Here is an 18,038-nt window from a genome sequence, read left to right on the forward strand (position 1 = left end):
GTGCCTCACAAGTATGTAAACTCATAACAAACTAACAGTTTAAAAGCCCTAGATTTTTGCAATAAAGTGTCTTCACCATACCATTGTGCAGTCCATGTGTACCGTAATATCACAGCAATGCTCTGTAGCTGCTCCTCACACCTTTCCAGGGGAAGCTGGCAATCCAGTCTCTGAGTCAAAGTCATGCATTACTGTCCTGCAGAAGGGGCGGCATTTGGAGCAGGATGGCTTGAGTCACTCCTTGAAATTGTCCCAGGTGCCAAGTCCCCAGGTTTGATGGATGCAAATGCATTCAACCTGGGGCACTGGATGTAACTCCATGTTCTTTTATCTGTGAGAGGCTGTTATGCACTTGCAGCTTTAATATTCTGCCCAGCCCTGATACAGACTGAATCCTTTAGCCTCTCTCTGAAAAAATTAAAAAGAGTTTAAATTCTTTCCAGCAACATGAGCACATTATCCTGTTGTGCAGTCTCAGAGTTTAGGGTACAGAACTCTCTGGAAAACTAAGGTTGTTCCAGCTCCCCAAGACTCCCTTAAGCCCAGGGACAATAACTACTTCCATCTCTTTCCACTCTAGATGCAGCACAGAGGTTGTAAATGACATAGTTTGGAAATTCAAATACAGCCTCAACTGGGACAACAAAGCCATCATAAAGAACAGCAACTTTTAATTTCTGTGGAGCAGAAACATATTTGCACCAGCCTTGCAGATGGGGGAATCTACCCAGAAACAGAGTCAACATTCCTAAAATAAAATCAAATAATAAAAAAAACTCAGTAAGGTAGTGCTGAAGTAATTATTGTGGCAAAGGCAGCAAAAGAAAGCACACTGTCTTAGACTATACAATGTGGTTGGATATAATTGTACCATTTCATCACTGCTGATAATGCAATTAAGATATTAAAATATTGCAGCTTTCTCCATTTCCTCTGACATAAATGAATTGGTATGATCAGGTACATGATAGAATAAATACATTTACTCAAAAACTTCAAAAAATTCCAGTCAGTTTGTTTCTCTTGCAGTTTTTATACTGCCACTGGTATATATAAAAAGTTGTGCTGTGCTCATAAGGAAACTAGTCATATTGAAATTATTAAAGCTGACCTGAAGGAGAATTATCTAAGAAATCCATAGTATTTTACGGATGAGCTGGAATATATAGTATTTACCATACCATAACTCATACAAGTCTTACTTACTATCTTAATGAGTGACAATAGCATATCTGGAAAACATCTGCCCTGGAAAAGAACACATCAACTACTCTGTCTGCTTGAAAAATGTAGATATACTATTACTCTATGTCAGCCATGCATATCATATGTGGTATGAAATGTCTTCAGTGGTAAAAGAAAAACGAGTGCATGCTTCATCTCTCAGTGCCCCAGAATAGACTCCAGTGTCCTTTCTCAGGATGAGTAGCCCTTACTCCCTGAGTAGTCCAATGGAAAAAGGGGTACATGTTTTCTGCTCAGCAGGAGTTCAGTCTACTTTATGAATTAAATCCCAGCAGGGCTAAAATAATTTTCCAGCAAGTTACTGAAAATGCTTTTTGCATTTTACTATAATTGTTCTTCGTGCTTTCATTAAGACATTTTCATTAGGAAAAAGAGACAAAATCTTAAAGAAGGTGTTTCTTTTGCAAAATGTAAAGGAAATCAATTAGGTTACCACAGCCGTTTATATAGCTGCTCTCTTTTCCTTTTCAACTGTCATGCATGTTTTGGCTGGCATGATTACAGTATATTCCTAATCCCCAGAAGAGAATTTTTCCCATCAGAACCAGCAGCAGCTGCAGCTTGAACATGTTTATCAACACACCCACCTGTGTTTTTGTCATGGACCGCCAATGATGCCATAACTCCTCCTGTGCTTTCCACTTTGTAGGTGTTTGTAGTGTCTTTCAAAAAAAAATAATTTTGAGAGCTGGGATGTTTCCCATTTGATAGAGCATTTTAGTAAAGTGAACTTAGCTTTAGTGAAAAAACTCTGGAAGGGTTAGACCTATGGCAATTACAAGAGGCAGTAAATACCTCCTACAACTTTTAAAGAAATATAGCCATCCACTCTGTAAAGGGCATCTATTTTCTGGAATCAGCAGAAATTTTTTTGCTGTTACTTTGGACACTGCCCTCTTTTTGACATAAACTGCTAAAATACTGAACCCAACAGCATGTTATGGTTTGTTTTCTGGCTCAGGATACAGATAGAGTAATGGGAAAAAGTTAGCATCGTGGGCATCCTGAATGCTTGCAATAATTCACTTTCTTCAGTAGTTATGCTTTGTCATTAGAGAGTGTGAACATTTTCATTCTTATTAACAGAGTGATCTTTAGCCAAGGAATTATCTAATAGAACAGCTGGGACACTTAGAAGCAAACTGTGAACTTAAATTAAGTTCACAATTCAGATATTTTTGCCTTGGCTTAGATTTTTCTTTTTCTTTTTCTTTTTCTTTTTCTTTTTCTTTTTCTTTTTCTTTTTCTTTTTCTTTTTGGTTTTTTTTTTGTTTTTAAATAAATGTAGCAGTGATCTAAAATATTTTTCACCAACCCTGTGCTTATCAGGTATTCTTATATTAACTGAACTAAGGAATGTAAGGTGGAGATAAAGATCTGTGTGTCAGATGTGGTTTGTATTCATTTAATCCAAAGTTCCAATTAATTTTGTTCCCTAAATACAGGGTTTCACGACAATCTCACATGCCTTTAAATGATATTTTTCATCTCCTTACAAAGGTCTGTTCTTAGAAAATGCTGTGGTCTAAACTAGAAATGTGAGAAGACTTCTATTTATTATCTTGTTAGTTCCAGAAGAGGAATCTACCAGCACTTAGAGAAGACTAAGCAAAGTTTAATGGCAGTTTATGGGCTCTGTCTCTTAGCAGAATCATGTACTGTTTACAACTGTTTCCAAGACATGCAGGTGCATTGTGAGAAAATGAGCCACTACTGAAGTCATATTATAGACCCTTAGTTACAAGTGTTTCAGTCACATAGCAAGAAATTAACAATGCTGCATTTGTTTTCTTTTTAATATTTCTCATATTTCTTATTCTCATTCTAAAGGAATGCATTCTAATCCAAGGACACATTCTCATACATTCATTAATCCTGCTGCTCTAAAATGTTTCACATGAAAACTCAAAATCAGATGGCTTTATGCGTTCCAACTGGGCTTTTGTAAAACAGGGTCATCCTTGAACTTGTCATCTGCTGAGGTATTAAATTCCAGATTTCACTCAATTACATGATCTTAAGAACGTGGCAAATTGCCATTTCTTTCTCAACTTTGAACAAATGTTATTGCATCTAACTGTTTAATTTCAGGAATCCCTCAATTATAAATGGCCCTTTGCAGGAAGTTGTGCATCTTCTAAAAATTTACCTATGAAGGGCATGTAAATGTTCCTTGTTGCCTAAATTCTGCAAAGACCAAAAGACCCTTTTTTTTAATCCAGAGTTTAGCAAACATGATTTAACAAATTAATGGTTACTTCAGATCTGTATGCAGTTTGGTTTTTTCTCACATTGGAAGACAGTACTATGAAACCTGATACATTGCCTTTGCAGAAAGTTTAACTGATCATTAATATGATCCATTTATTGAAGTTACAAATCACCACAATAAAAATATTCTAAAATGGGGCAAAGTTTGAAATAAACAAACACTTAAAATGAAAGAAATAAGTTAGTAAAATAGAATCAAGCATGTTATTTTAAAACTAATTGTTTCAGATAAAACTATAACTGTGCCCTGAAATAACTGTGTGTAATAAATTCCTTCTTGGATAATATATTTTTGTTTTTCTAAAAACAACTTTATGAGATATTCCTAATGTCTTTGCTTCTGTAGCTGTACTCAAAAACTAAGTTCACTGGATTTTTTTGATTGAGTTTGCAGGAGGTATCTCATTGCAACATAAAAGTTTCACAGCATCTGGGTTAATTATGCTCTAATTATTAAAAATTATAAAAACTAACACAGTCGCACACTTCTGCTCTCTGATTGTATGCAAAATACTGCTAGCCAAAAAGGGTGTGTTGCTTGTTAGAGCAGAGTTTATAATTCACCCGAGAGGTTTTAGACCAGCAAATCTGCATTTTAAACTTAAATTTTTATGCAAAAGGGATAAATTATTTTTCAAGATTCCTCACATAGCTGTCCTTTCTGTCAGTTGGACTTTCTGCTGGAACAAAATGCTCTTGACAAGTGTGTAATGTTGGACAAGACCACGCAGGACTGTGACTGGGATCCTCCTCTGCACCAGCAGGGAGATGGTGCTGCTCCAAAGGTGGTGAGTGAGCTACACAGGCAGAGCCAGCACCCTCCTGACTGGCTGCAGAGGGAAAAGAAGGCTTGGGAAGCACTTGCAGGAGGAACTGGGAAGAGCTAAGGGAGTGGGGCTGAGACTTGAATAGCTTGGGGAACGGGAGAGGGCAGCTGGTGAGAAGGACAAACCTCTCCCAGAAAAGGGAGCGAAGTGAACAGCTGCTGCAGCCGCAGGGATTCCGGGAAACAGTAGCTGGGAAAAGACTGACTTGAAACGGGACCTACAGGAGCTAAGCCAGGATTAGCTGAGCAACTGCAGGAAGGACTTCTGGGGATCTTCCCACTGCAGGTAGAGGGCAGCTCAGCCACCCAGACACCTTGAAACCTTCGCCAAGCACTAGCAGAAAACACCTTTTGGGTAAATAAGACATGAGATTAACACATCATGCCTTTCAGTTATGGGCTTGTGAGGGGGAAATGGGCTTCTGAACTGTCAGAAGCTGGAATCCACTCCTGGATATAAAATGAGGAAGCCAGGAACAGCTTGGCTATTCTGTGGGGAAGTGCACAATTCTCCACTTGGCAGTCCTACTGTCACAGGTGGAGAGAGATAAGAGGAGAGATCTGAGCTGTCACTTGGCCTGGACCTGTTGGAGACATCAGACCTCTGTCAGATCATCTGCATTTCAATAACTCAGGTGTTTCCAAGACCAAAAAATTCTAAGACATTATTTATCATAGATAATTACACAAAAATGTTCTTCCCATGAGGCCAGCTAGTACAGATAGCCTGTGTCCATGCTATTAAACTCTCTAATCCTTCAAAACTGACCTGTCTTACACAGCTGCCTACCAGGAAGTACCCACAACCTACAAGTTTTCCCAAGTGATGCCAGGGTGTTGTCTGAGGAAATGATCTTTGGTCCAGACCAGAACCATTCCTGTAACCCTTTAACCACATCTATAGAATCTGACATCTTGGGAAGATTTTCTGAAGCTATTAATTCACTATAATGTTTAATTTACTAAAATAGACATAGCCTAAGGGCTCTTTCCAGACAAGCTGAACAAAACTGAATGGTTCAGCCACACTGTGTCCTAAGAAATAGTTTGGGATTGAGGATTCTTGTTCAACAGCTGATTTACGTCCATTTGAGTCATAACAGATCTGTATCTGTGAGCAAGATTTTCAAAAGTATGTGCAGGTTATTTTCTTATTTTCCAGTGTCAGTAATGACAAAAGGAAATGTTGAGGTTTTGTCTTGATGTGTTGAACTGAATAAAAATAATTTCCAATATTTCAAGCTATATAGACCCATGGATCTTTTTTATGTAATGACCCCTTTTGTCCCTTGCTTTGACTGGTTTTGTCATGGTTCTGCCAGAGGGATAGCAAAGAGTCAGTTTTCAGTCGATTAATTTTGCTGGTATCATCTGCCTCTCTATCTCCATCACCATAGAATCACGGAATGGTTTGGGTTGGAAGGGATCTTAAAGATTATCTAGTTCCAACCCCCTTGCCATGGGCAAGGACACCTGCTATATCAGGTTGCTCAAAGTCCTCTCCAACCTGGCCTTGAACACTTCCAGGGATGGGGCATGTAAAACAACTTCTCTGGGCAACCTGTTCCAGTGCCTCACCATTCCCACAGTAAAGAATTTACTTGCTTGACTGACTGGGCCTACAATAGTAAAGCAAAGTACTCCTCCTTGGATGAATTAGGCAAGAGCCAGCTAAACAGAATCAGATCTAAAATCTAAATAATGCAGAGGTAACATTACCAGGAGAGGAAGGTAAGTCAGCACTGCTCCAGAGTGACTGCAGTCAGCACTGGAGCACAGCCTGGGCTAGGACAGTGCAGACAGCCCAGGTATGAACTGCAGCCATGGCACACCTCCATCCAATGGTGCCAACTCCTGCTCCAAAGTGACTGCTGCTCTCCCTAACACAATTCTCCACACAGCTTTCACTGCAGGCTTGGGTTGGTGCCAGGCACTCTAAATCCAGCATTGTACCCAGAATAGTTTGGAATATTGCAGTCTGTTTGGTAAATAGGGGTGTTGTGACTCTGTTAGACTCTGCCTGCAATTGATAACTTTGGCTTCTCTCAAGCATTTAGGTGGACTCGATTTTAAGTTAGAAATCTCAAAGTCACTTCCCTTGACAGTGAAGTGCCTGTCTCCTGATGATGCAGACTCATGAAGCTGAAGGTCTTTAAGAGGGAACTGCTGGTGGAGAGTTTGCTGTGAGGTATCTTCCATTTTGGTAATTCTTCTCTGCTAGCCTTTGGGTGCATTGTGAATCCCTTTGTTTCCATCACTGATGAAAGATGAAAAGGTGAGCATGGACTAAGGCAAATAAAAAAAACTTAATGCTGAGCTATTATCGAATTTCAGAATTAGAGTTTTGAGCTGGCAGCCAATGTGAAAGATTAAATTCAAGAGGTTCATCTAATAAATAAATAAATAGATGAAAACTGAAAGCCCTCAAACTTGTAGAAATCAATAAGTTTGTCAAGAAGCAGCAAAATTTATTTAACATGAGCAATAGTATTGCTGAAAATTTTATAGTAGATAGTACATGTATTTTTTATCAACAGTACTTTACCTGGGTGTATCCATTATTGTGCTTTTCTGATTGTCCAAAATGGCAGGGCACGGGGAAAGCTGTAGGTTGTGGGGGGTGAATGCTGGGATTACTTTGAATGGAAATGACAGTAGTGAAGAAAATAGGAAATTTCGTGCATCTAGGTTTCACATGAAAGCAGCACCATGGCACTAAGCAAGAAGATAAGCAGAACTCTCTAATACAGTGCTCTGTGTCTGTATTAAGGTCTGAATTTCTGCAGGGTTATTTAGGAATTTCTTGATGAAACAGATACATGGCAGAATTCAGATACAAGCACAAATCTTTGTTAAATAAGCCTTTTAAAATAAAGCATTAATCCAGGAACAATGATTATGTAAGTGAATGCTTTTGAAAATATCCCATCCTATTATCAGCCATGTATTTTCTATAGGCTGAAAGTTTGTAATGTCCCAGAACCTGGTTAAAGGGGAGGTTTTAAATACTTGCTTCAAACACTGGAACAGGTATAAACCACTTTCCTTTAACCAATCCATAATTCATAGTAAACTATTCCCTAATCACTCACATATTCAGCACAGCTGGTTTACTTAGTCTCTCATTCATAAGAAAGCAGTATCACAGCATGGTAGCAGGAAATAAAAGGGATTTACAAAGAACTGGTCACAGAAGAGGTTAAGTACAAAATCTAATTAAAACCACTTTGAAATGTTATTTAGTCTCTATAACAGTGTAGTGGATTTCTTCTGGGGAATACTGAATGCTTCAATAATTGCTGACAGAAATGTATATTCCCAGTTTGTCTTTACTATGACATATAAGCTTAATGCTTTCAAACATATGAAGATTTTATTTTATTAACAGTTATCTAAATTCTACAAGAATTTTCAGAGATAGATTTTTCCTCCCAGGTTGACTGTAAGATATTAAGAAGATCATGGTTTTAAACTATAAAGGCCATTGACTTCCTAAGTGAAAGTGTGCAAACTGCCTGAAAAGGATTGTTTTGATGACCTTGATGTAGGGTTTTCTTTTCTTTTTTTTCTTCTATTTAAAGACACATGTGTTCATGTTGTAATGAAAAATAATTCTACATCAAAGCTGATAAATATAGGAATTGTAGAAACTATTTGGTAGATATTTTGATCTCAGATTTTTATGCTTTAGCTAAAAAAAAGCCTAGATCATATTCATAGCAGTCATCTAGTACATTGCTATGACAGAAGCTCATGGAGATTAGATGTGTAATTATATGTATGATCCTGAATCATTTTGTGTTCAAGTGACTTTTGAAGAGGCACAACTCTGTGACATGCCTCTGTCACTTGAAAAAGGTTTTGCCAAGGACACAAAGTCCATAAATACTCCACAGCAAATCCAAAACTTTCCAAAACAACAGTGGGATGGGAAGTTTTCAGAGCTGACTTGTAAACCAATGGGAAGCTATGCCTGGGCATGAGAAATGAACCAAGAAAAACACAGATTAATTCATTTCCACTCTGATCCAAACTGATTTTTTTTTGTAGCTGTAGTCAGTAGCAATCTCTCTGTAGGCTTCCAGGGGCCCCTGCTAATTATCTGAGTTAGTTTCTCTAGTAAGATTCCCTGTGGTTTTTGGCTGCTGTCAGCAAGCCATGCAGCCCTAACAAAACTCTTTCCAGGGATGCCAAAACTAATGATATCCTCTTTTTCTATTTTTTTATGATTTATACATGTGAAATGAGAACGAAGAAGAAATCCCATCAGGGAATGTTCAAACAGCATACAGAGTCATATAAGGCTGCAGTTTGCAGGCTTTTATCAACCAGAATGGCTCTGGGTTTTCAGTTCCCAAGAACCTAAGTATTAGGCACAAGATCTTTCTGCAGAGCTTGAGAAGTGTAGTAAATGAAGAAAGTTTAATGCTTATCTTACATACACACAATTATGCTGTAGTTTTCTTCTGTTCTTATGACAAAAGATGTAAATTATTTGAGTCATTTTGTTTTTCTTTATCTCTCTCCTTAGTTCCTCAGTTGTTTCACATGGAAAAAGAAGACAGAGAACTGACTTTCTACCAGGTAGGAGGAAAGAAACATTATTTTGTTACTAGTTTTTAAAAGGAGATGAAGAGATGGGAAGAGAGAATGGGAAAAGATGGGCTCTTTCATTTTCCTCTTAGTTCTGCTTTTGAATAATCCTTGTGTGTTGCATTCTTGCCTTATTTTTCCTTCATCTTAGTGCACCATTTTCTTTTGCTCTGTGCTTTTTGTTTACTTCAGTGACATAAGCATCAAATAGTAAGAATAATTTTATTTGTGCTTTACTGATTAAGGTTAGTGTAACTAAGTTCATTGTGTAACTTGGCCTCATAGAATACAGAGGTAGAATTCAGTGACTGGAAAATAAGAACTTTTTATGCCAGGAAATGCACTTACATATTAAGAAAATACACATTTCATACAATGTATTAAAATTAACTTTCAAGATTTTTTTTCAGCATTGGATGGTTCTTATTTCCATCCTAAAGCAGGAAATAAGAAAAAGTGATGTTGATAGAAAGGCAAGCCTTTTTAACAAATACATTTTCAGTGGTTCTTGTATCCTGCTCTGGATTTTTACATACTGGTTTGACTCTTTGAATATGTCCTGCTAATACACTGCAATCCAACCTTGGCAGCTGCAGACACACCCAATTTATACCGATTTAAGCAAAAGTAATAGATTCTGAACCTAATTTTTCTGTATCAAGTCCCTCATTTTTCCATTCCATTAAATAGATGAATGAGTAGCCTTTTGTATTGTCCAGGATCAGCATGCACAGGGAGAAACAGTACAACTTACAGTTCATTTTCTTGGCAATCTGCTAAATATGAGCACAACTAAACAGAAGTCCCTCCCACAGCAGTGCACATCCACTGCTGTGTGAATTACCCTCAAACTATTCCCTGCCAAGATCTGATCTTCCTTGAGGTTATCTTTGATAACAGTGAACCTGAAGGTAGTAACTGCATTTATACAAACTCCTGCCACACATAATGACTAATGAGAGAAAATACAGCAGGAGGGTTATTTTCTTCCATATTTTTGTTTGCTGTTGCTGTTATCTTTCAAGATTTAATGACCTAATTATTATCCCTTGGTCTGACAAAGAATTTGCAAAAGCTGTACACTGGTATCAGCGTTAACATAATTTGTGTATTAGCAAGTGTATAATAATATCAAGCAGAATTCATCAGCCGTCAAGAAATGCCCATCAATGTCACAATATCTGCTTCTTGCATTGATCAAAGATAAAAAAAGATTGTGGAAAAGATAAAATGTTCTTCAGTAACTCTTGGAATGAAAATGTAATAACCCTACAATACTGTAATACACAGAGTAAAAATGCAGTGATTGACACCAGTCACCAGAATGACAATCAAAAGTCACACAAAAAGTGAATTATCTGTTGTGTACAAGTTTTGTATAATAGTATTTTGCTTATGATGGAAACAAAAAACAACTCCATTTCCCAGGGAGTTAAAACTTAGACTATGCCATTCTTAAATAAATGAATATAGTGTTTTGTTCCCTGGTAATTTCTCCCAGGCCATGCCATTACTGAAACTGTCTGTTTTATTTTCACTGCTGAGCAGGCAAAACTTGGGTCTGTGTTCCACTTTGGTGAGCACCTCAGCAAACCCCCATGGGGCTGTGGGATCCTCCAGTGCTCCTGCAGCAGGACTGCAGTGGAGCACCTGCACATGACACAGTGTGCCCACCCTGGATCTACAGGCACTGAGATCCCAGTGTCACCAGCCCTGGGATAGCCTCATGGATCACCCAGGGCTGCACATCTGCCCCAGGTGAGAACTGACAGGCTCCTCGCAGCCGCAGAGCTGCAGATCCTGGCTTTAGGATATTGTTCTGCTTGGGGAAATTTGCCAAGAGCTCCCATCGGCAGCTGCTTTTGACTTGGCCTAATACAAACTGAGCCTTTTTGGCTCACATCTGTGTTTTAGGTGAGTTGAATCCCTTGTAAGACAAAAGAAACAAACTTCTGTACTATGGATCCTGGACTGATGGAAACAGACAGAAAGAGAAACAGAATGAAACACCATTTTAGCCAAAATCAGAAGAAATGTGGCAAAACAACAAGCTTACCAAATGCCCTGAAATGTAGAAGAAAGTTCACAACACTGGAATACAAGGGAAAGTCTCCAAATGACTGGAAGATTTAACAGCAAAGAGAGAAACTACAGAGAATGCAGAGTGCAGCAGTAGATTTAAAATGGGCCAAAGAAGGTTGAAGGTAAATCAAGCTGAACTTCTGCATCTTGGCTCGAAATAATAGTGGATCCATGAATCTTCCAATGTTCAAAAGGAAGATGTCAGCAAATTAATAAGAGGTTACAGGAAGAGTGTGTGAAGAGGGCATGGAGGAGAGTCACTACACACAACAGGAGTTAATAATCAGGCGAGTCCTGGGGATGATTGATGAGAGAAACTGAGTCTTGGTACCAGCAAGGGAGTCAGTACAAAATTAGCTGGCTTTTCTCATGGGGTTTGATTTGCATTGCTGTATATTTAATAGCTGTCAGTGGATTTGCAGTCACAGAGTCAGAGTCATTCTGGGATGAGGATGAAAGAGAAAGTAGAAGATCATAGGGGAACAAGCTGGCCAAGACCCAAGAAAGAAGAAGTTGCGGAACAGGGAATGACAGACAAAGAGGAGAAGAATCAGTGAGAGAGGAATTCAGAAGAAAGATTTCTTCAGCAAGAGCTAGAGGTACCAAGTAACAAAAAGAAATTGTAGTGGAACAGGGTGGATGATGTTCATGACCTACATATTCTTCAGGACACTAGCTATTAGAAAGAATTATCTCAAGGAAAAAAAAATATCCTGGAAATAATTTTTGTGTTTCAAAGAGAATTCATAGAGGTACAAAAGTACCTACAAAGATCTTGTTTTTCATGCAAAAATGCTATATTTGATATATGTATTAAGTGCTCCCAAGCCTGGGAATATGATGGGATAAGGAAAGACTAGGTGCACAATTCAGCAAAGGAATAAGCAAATTATTGAGGGCTTTGTAGAAAAAGTAACTGAAAACATGTAAGAGGAGCTTTGTCCCAAAGAAGTGAACATGATCAGTCATCTCTGAAGTAAGGAGGAGCTGATATCTAAGCATCTTGTTTCACTGACTCTCTCTTAAATCTTCTTTATCATGTAACAGCCTTAAAAATAGGAGTATTTTCTCAATTAAATACTGAACCAGTCATTAAACATTAAGAGAGAAAATATCCAACAGTGCATAAATTCTCTGTGTCCATTTCAAATCTCCATAGGCAGCAGAATGTTATAGCACAGTCACTGCATCAGTCAGCTGCTAAAGGATCATAATTAAGACTATATATATACTAACATTCTATTCTTTATATCAGTTCTAATGACAGCAAGTTTGCATGTAATTAATTGATTTTTTTAAACTTCTGTCCCTTTCATTACTTTTTCTAAAATATAAACATGTTCACTCAACAATCAATGCTACAGCTTTTGAATTTAAAGAAGAAACAAGCCAGAAATCAAACTGAACTTATGTTTTTTAATCTAATAATATTTGAAACCCAGTCTTTTAGATAGCAGTCCAGACATGAACAGGAGTAGAGATGAATAAGAAATTAGAATTTCACTTTAGATGTAACTGTAAATATATTTTAGACAATACTGGTTATATTCTCTCATCCAAAATACACTTCTCTAAGTTCTTGAGTCTTGATTTCCCTCCTTTAAATGAGATGATAGTCTTTATTCTTGATAACTCAGATGCAAGATCATAAACTTAACTATTTTATATATGTACATAATCATCCAGGTTAACCTGTGAGTCCCTAATTTGAACCAAATTTGAGTTGATCACAAAGCCTCTCCTTGAAATTTTGCTGAAGCATATTTTACAAAAATGGAAAATCCTGTCAAGCAGCAGTTCACATCCATGTTATAATGTCTAACCATTGTCAAGATGAGGAGTACGTAAAAGAGGACTTCCAGAAAAAAAAAGAAAAAAGTCTGAGAACTGAAGGAAGAAGTCAAATCTCTTGCTCTAGCTGTAACTCTCTATTAATATATTTCTAATTGTAAGTGAAGACTCTGCAATGCAAATGTGTCTGGTACCCTCTTTTTGCTCTGTATTGTAGATAAACAGGCAGAAGCACAACCTCTTTTAAGCATTTACTTTAGGCTGAAGTTGACAATAATTTGAAAGTGCCAGCCATAGAACTATAAAATCATGGAATATCCTGAGTTGGAAGGGACTCAAAAGGATTGTTCACTCCAACTTCTGACTCAACAGAGGACTAACTAAAAGTTAAAGTTTAGGTAAGAGAGTGCTGTTCAAACACTAAGAAGCTTGGGGTGATGACCACTTTCCTAAGGAGCTTCTCCAAGTGAACAACCTCTCAGTGAAAAACATCCAATCTGAACTTCCTCTGGAGCAGCTTTAAGGCATTCCCTTGAGTCCCATCTCCAGACAGCAGACACCTCCCTGATCCCCATCATGAGGAAGTTGTAGACAACAATGAGGTCACTCCTTATTCTCCTCTAAGCTGAACAAACCCAATATCCTCAGACACTCCTTGTGAGTCAAGTCCTCTAGTTCTTTCACCCTTTTGGTCTCCTTTGGAAACACTATAATATTTTTATGTCCTTCTCGTGTTGTCACGTCCAAAGCTGCAGGCAGTTCTCATGCTGAGGCTGCACCAATGCTGACTATAGTGCAACAATCACTTTTTGCTGGTCTCTCAAAGTTGCATGCAATGGGAGTCTAGATCACTAGCTCAGAGGATGGCATCTGATATGTAGACACCTCCATCGGGAAAAAATTATCCTGCCCTTACAGTCCATCTCAACAAACAGCTGTAGTAAGGTTGGACTCCTAAAGAGGGCATCCACAGCCCAGCATTCAAAGCAAAACCCCTTGGGCTGGGCCATCCTTCCTTTTGAAAGTGCAAATGGTCACTGCCCATGCCTTTTATCTGATCATTAGGGATCAAAATAATTTCCACCTTTTACCTAATGGCCACAGAGGAAGGCAGATAAAGTATGAAAACCTGAACTGGGTCATTGGTGACATCTATAAAAGGTTCACCAGAGCTGACAGAGTCAAAGTCCTAGTTTGCTAAGAGTAATGGATATGTATATGTACAATAAACTTACTAGTCTCAACAATTGTTTTAAAGTCTTACGTGGCAGAGTAATAAAATGATGAATTAAGTAAAGGCTTTGTCAGCTGGCATAATTCCCAGGATGTACTGTGGTAAAATTTTTGATTTGAGATATTAATAGGTGATAATTTTTGGAAAGATTTCTGACAATTTTTTTCACTGCCTCTGAAAAAAGAGAATGCCAAGTTGTCAGAAAAAAGGAATAATAAATTAAAATTTTAACCTAAAGTAAAAGTGCTTGGCTTATGCTTTCACCTAAGATTTTACTTCTGACATACCAATGTCTCTGGATTTGTTCAGAGAGTGAACAAGAAGTCCTGAGTGTTTCTGAGGGATAGGTAATTACTAAAAGACTAATAAAATTATCTCAAAACAGCTGATGGTTTTTAGGAGTGCTAGATGAGATTCACCAGTCTTGAAGCTGGAAGGGATTGTTGTGATATTTGTGGCCCTATGGAACATGCAAGGATATGGTCTGAAAAAGATTTGCATGTAAAGAGTTACATTAAATACTTCCATTGTGATGAATTTTGTTGACATAAAGTCACCAATTCAAATATTTCTTTCTGCTGAGTAAGTGTAAATAGAAAGCAATATATGAATCAGAATTGCTCCCATATATATATGGGAGATCACTGTCTCACACTGCATATATATATGTATGGGAAATCATCATCTTACACACACATTCTCCCTTGAGACTTGTTCTGAGTGCTGTTACAGCAGGTGTTGAAGTTAAACTGAAGGACTGTACTGAGAAGAGTCTGGAGAATGGTACTATCCTTTACAGACGTGTGATCCTCAAGTCCCTGGGAATGAACTGTAGCTATTCTCTTGACTAGATTTGAAAAAATTGTTTGCTTCAGATTCTGCTGAAGCTTTATGTCTGTACAAAATGCAAAAAATGCACACCAATAAAATCATCCGTCCCAATAACTCTGCACATACTCTCTTATTGCCATGCAATAACTAAGTGCTTTTTGGCAGATGATGAATGACCTTTTGTCATGCTTTAAAACTAAGCCTACTTTACAACTGAGAAAAATAAGAACCCAGATACAATTTACCGAGATTTAGGGGCTGTGCCTGAAGTGTATTCTGGGATGAATGTCCTCCTCCACATATTCCTGGGCTACTGCCCAAATATAATAAAATATTTTCTCTCCTCTCCTCTCCTCTCCTCTCCTCTCCTCTCCTCTCCTCTCCTCTCCTCTCCTCTCCTAGTCAAGAAGGGGTCTATCTACTTCCTAGAATTTCCTTTTCAGAAAGTTGCTTGTATTGCAAAACACCAGACCATTGTTCTGGGAAAATTAAAAATTAACTCAAAGGAGTTTAAAAGCTGCTAGGACTAATTTTTCTCTGATAGTTATGCCTTTATGTTTCCCTTGGTCCATTTGGTTACATGTACTTGAGACAGAAATCAGGTCTTCTCAGCCTTACACAGGACTGAGTGTATCATTTGAGATGAATGAATAAAAGAACATGACTCAGTTAATATTTAATCTAAATTTTATTTCTAAGGCTATTGCCCAGCCATCATACTTCCTTGTTCTCTTTTTATGATACCACAAAGATTGCTTTCTATTTCTGATGGAGGGGAGTTTATTCACATTTTGCTTCTCAATCTGCAGCATCAAATGCACATAGATTTAAATATTAAAACATATAAACATAAAGAGTCTATGCTTTTTTATAGCTTGACACTACATCTAACACTGCATGGGTGACTAATAGTTCTTGACAGGAGATTGGGAAATACTGCTTTTGGTTTCTGTTTAGAAATTTCTGAGGAACTGTGCTTCCTTCCCTACCATATAATTGCTAATGAGACTTAATAAATGCATAAACAGAGATATTTGGAAATGCACTGTGATTTACTGTAGATAACACTACAAGCTTGAAGCTGACATTTTCTTCTCTACTGTGTCACACTCCAATTTGCCCACAGATAACTGGGAGAATGATGGACAGGTAGACATTCAGATATGTGCCCTTAGAGTGGAGAATCAGGGAGCACTTTTAGTCTCAGGGGAATCTGATTTCATAGAAGCCATGGGCTGATCCATGGACTGGAATGAGACTCAAGGTGAGGTGGTCTGCAAGCTGTGTGAGCATCATGGGGCACTCCAGCAAACCCCCAGCCTGAATGATCAGGAAACCAATATCCAAGTAGGTAGCTTATCACACACCTGCAGGTCAGCCTTACAATCTAAACACTTTGAAGAACTGTATCAAAGTGATGTGGTTAGTTTTTCTTTTCATTTCTTTCCTTCTGCACATGCTTTCCTTCTCTTCTGCTCCTTCTTCAGGAGGATAATTTCATGCACACCTGTGGTTCTTGGTTTTGGTGAGTGGCAGGTTCAGAAGGACACTGGTCATTTATGACAGACAAAATTTGTATTAAGGTATTAAGAAGGTAAATTAAGAAGTTTTTTCTTAATTTAAGGTAAATTGAGAAGTTTTTTCTTAGCTATTCTTCCCTGGTGCATTGCATTGTAATCTCATGCCATGGAAATGCTGGTACTAGCAGAACAAGACTATATGAGTGTTAATTTCAATAAAAACCCAGGTACAGAAATTCTGTGCTAACAGCTGATGAATGAACATGACTAGAGAAGCCTCTTTGCTGTAACTTGTTTCATTTAAGCAGACCCTGGAAGCCGTCAGACAAAAGCTCAACAGAGCAGGCCTTCTCAAAACAGAGCTCCAGAGGTCATATACCTACATTCCTTCCAACTTCTTGTGTATAATATAGCTTAGATTTTTTTTTTTTAGTCATTCTAGGTAGTAGGATATTTTTTCCACCGATCTTTTAAATCCCATGCCCTGTCTTTTAGATGTGAAGAATGAAGTGATGTCATTTCAGAGTGAGGGAAGGAAAACAAGTGCTGACAAAGTTTCAGATGTCTTTAGTCATTTTGCAAAAATGCATTGATTTGATGTCAAGGCAGACTGATCTTTAGCACTGCCTCAGTGTCCTCCAGAAGATTCTGCAGTCTGTGGCTGACCATCAAGGTAAAGTCTTGCTTTGTATGCTTAATACTCCTAGTGTATTAAGTGATCAATAAACCTTAAGTGAAAAAGTGGAAAAAATAGCTAAGATTTCTGATCTATCCAGCTGTTCCATACAAGTATCGTACATGTATCCTAGAGAGCTAGGACAGCTGCTGAATAGGTAGTTGGCATGGAATTGACAAACTAAGGCCAAAAAATTATGAGCTTTGTCTTGGCATTTCAGTTTAGAACTGGCCATCCTTTATGTGGCTGGGAAGTTTTTGTTTTGTTAGACATTTGACTTTTAGCAGTGTGCATTTATTTAAAAAATATTCTAGCAAGACACACACCTTGGATATTAAGGATTTTCATTTATTGGAATCAAAAGTGTTCAACACTTCTCATGCTCATAACAAAAAAACCCAAATAAGAACAAAACTATTTGAATTTGTTTGTTGAATCACCCTGTGCACAGACTGCTATAGGCCATCATAAAAAGTTTTCACTGCATTGCATGTACAACTGACTAACCATAAAATGTAATATTAAATATCCAGTCCATATAAATACCCTTAAGATTAAACTGTTGCATTCCTAACTGATCTCTTTACCCTGATTCCTTCCAGCTTTAACTGGGAATTCTTTGCGGTGCCAAATGTAGTGGTAAAAATATATTTACTTTGCAACATTTAAAAATCAAAATTAGAACCAGATAAAATTTCAGGGTATTTTTTTCAGCCAAACCAAGCTAATTTTCTTTTTTTCCTAAAAGTAATGATAATATTATCTAATAAATCCAAAATTAAATTAGTAGCTTGAATGGTGACCAACAGCATAAAGGAGTGTGAATAGGTTAATAGTTTTCTGTCTGAGATATAAGGTATAATCAGGGTCAGTATATTTGCATGAGATTAGGTCATGCTTGGTTGAAATGAAGTCCCAACAGCTTTGAAATATATTATGGTGTTTTTTCATAGTAAGATTTTCTTCTCT

This window comes from Lichenostomus cassidix, chromosome 2, assembly GCF_008360975.1.
Source record: "Lichenostomus cassidix isolate B80296 chromosome 2, HeHo_3.0, whole genome shotgun sequence".
In the NCBI taxonomy this organism is placed as follows: Eukaryota; Metazoa; Chordata; class Aves; order Passeriformes; family Meliphagidae; genus Lichenostomus; species Lichenostomus cassidix.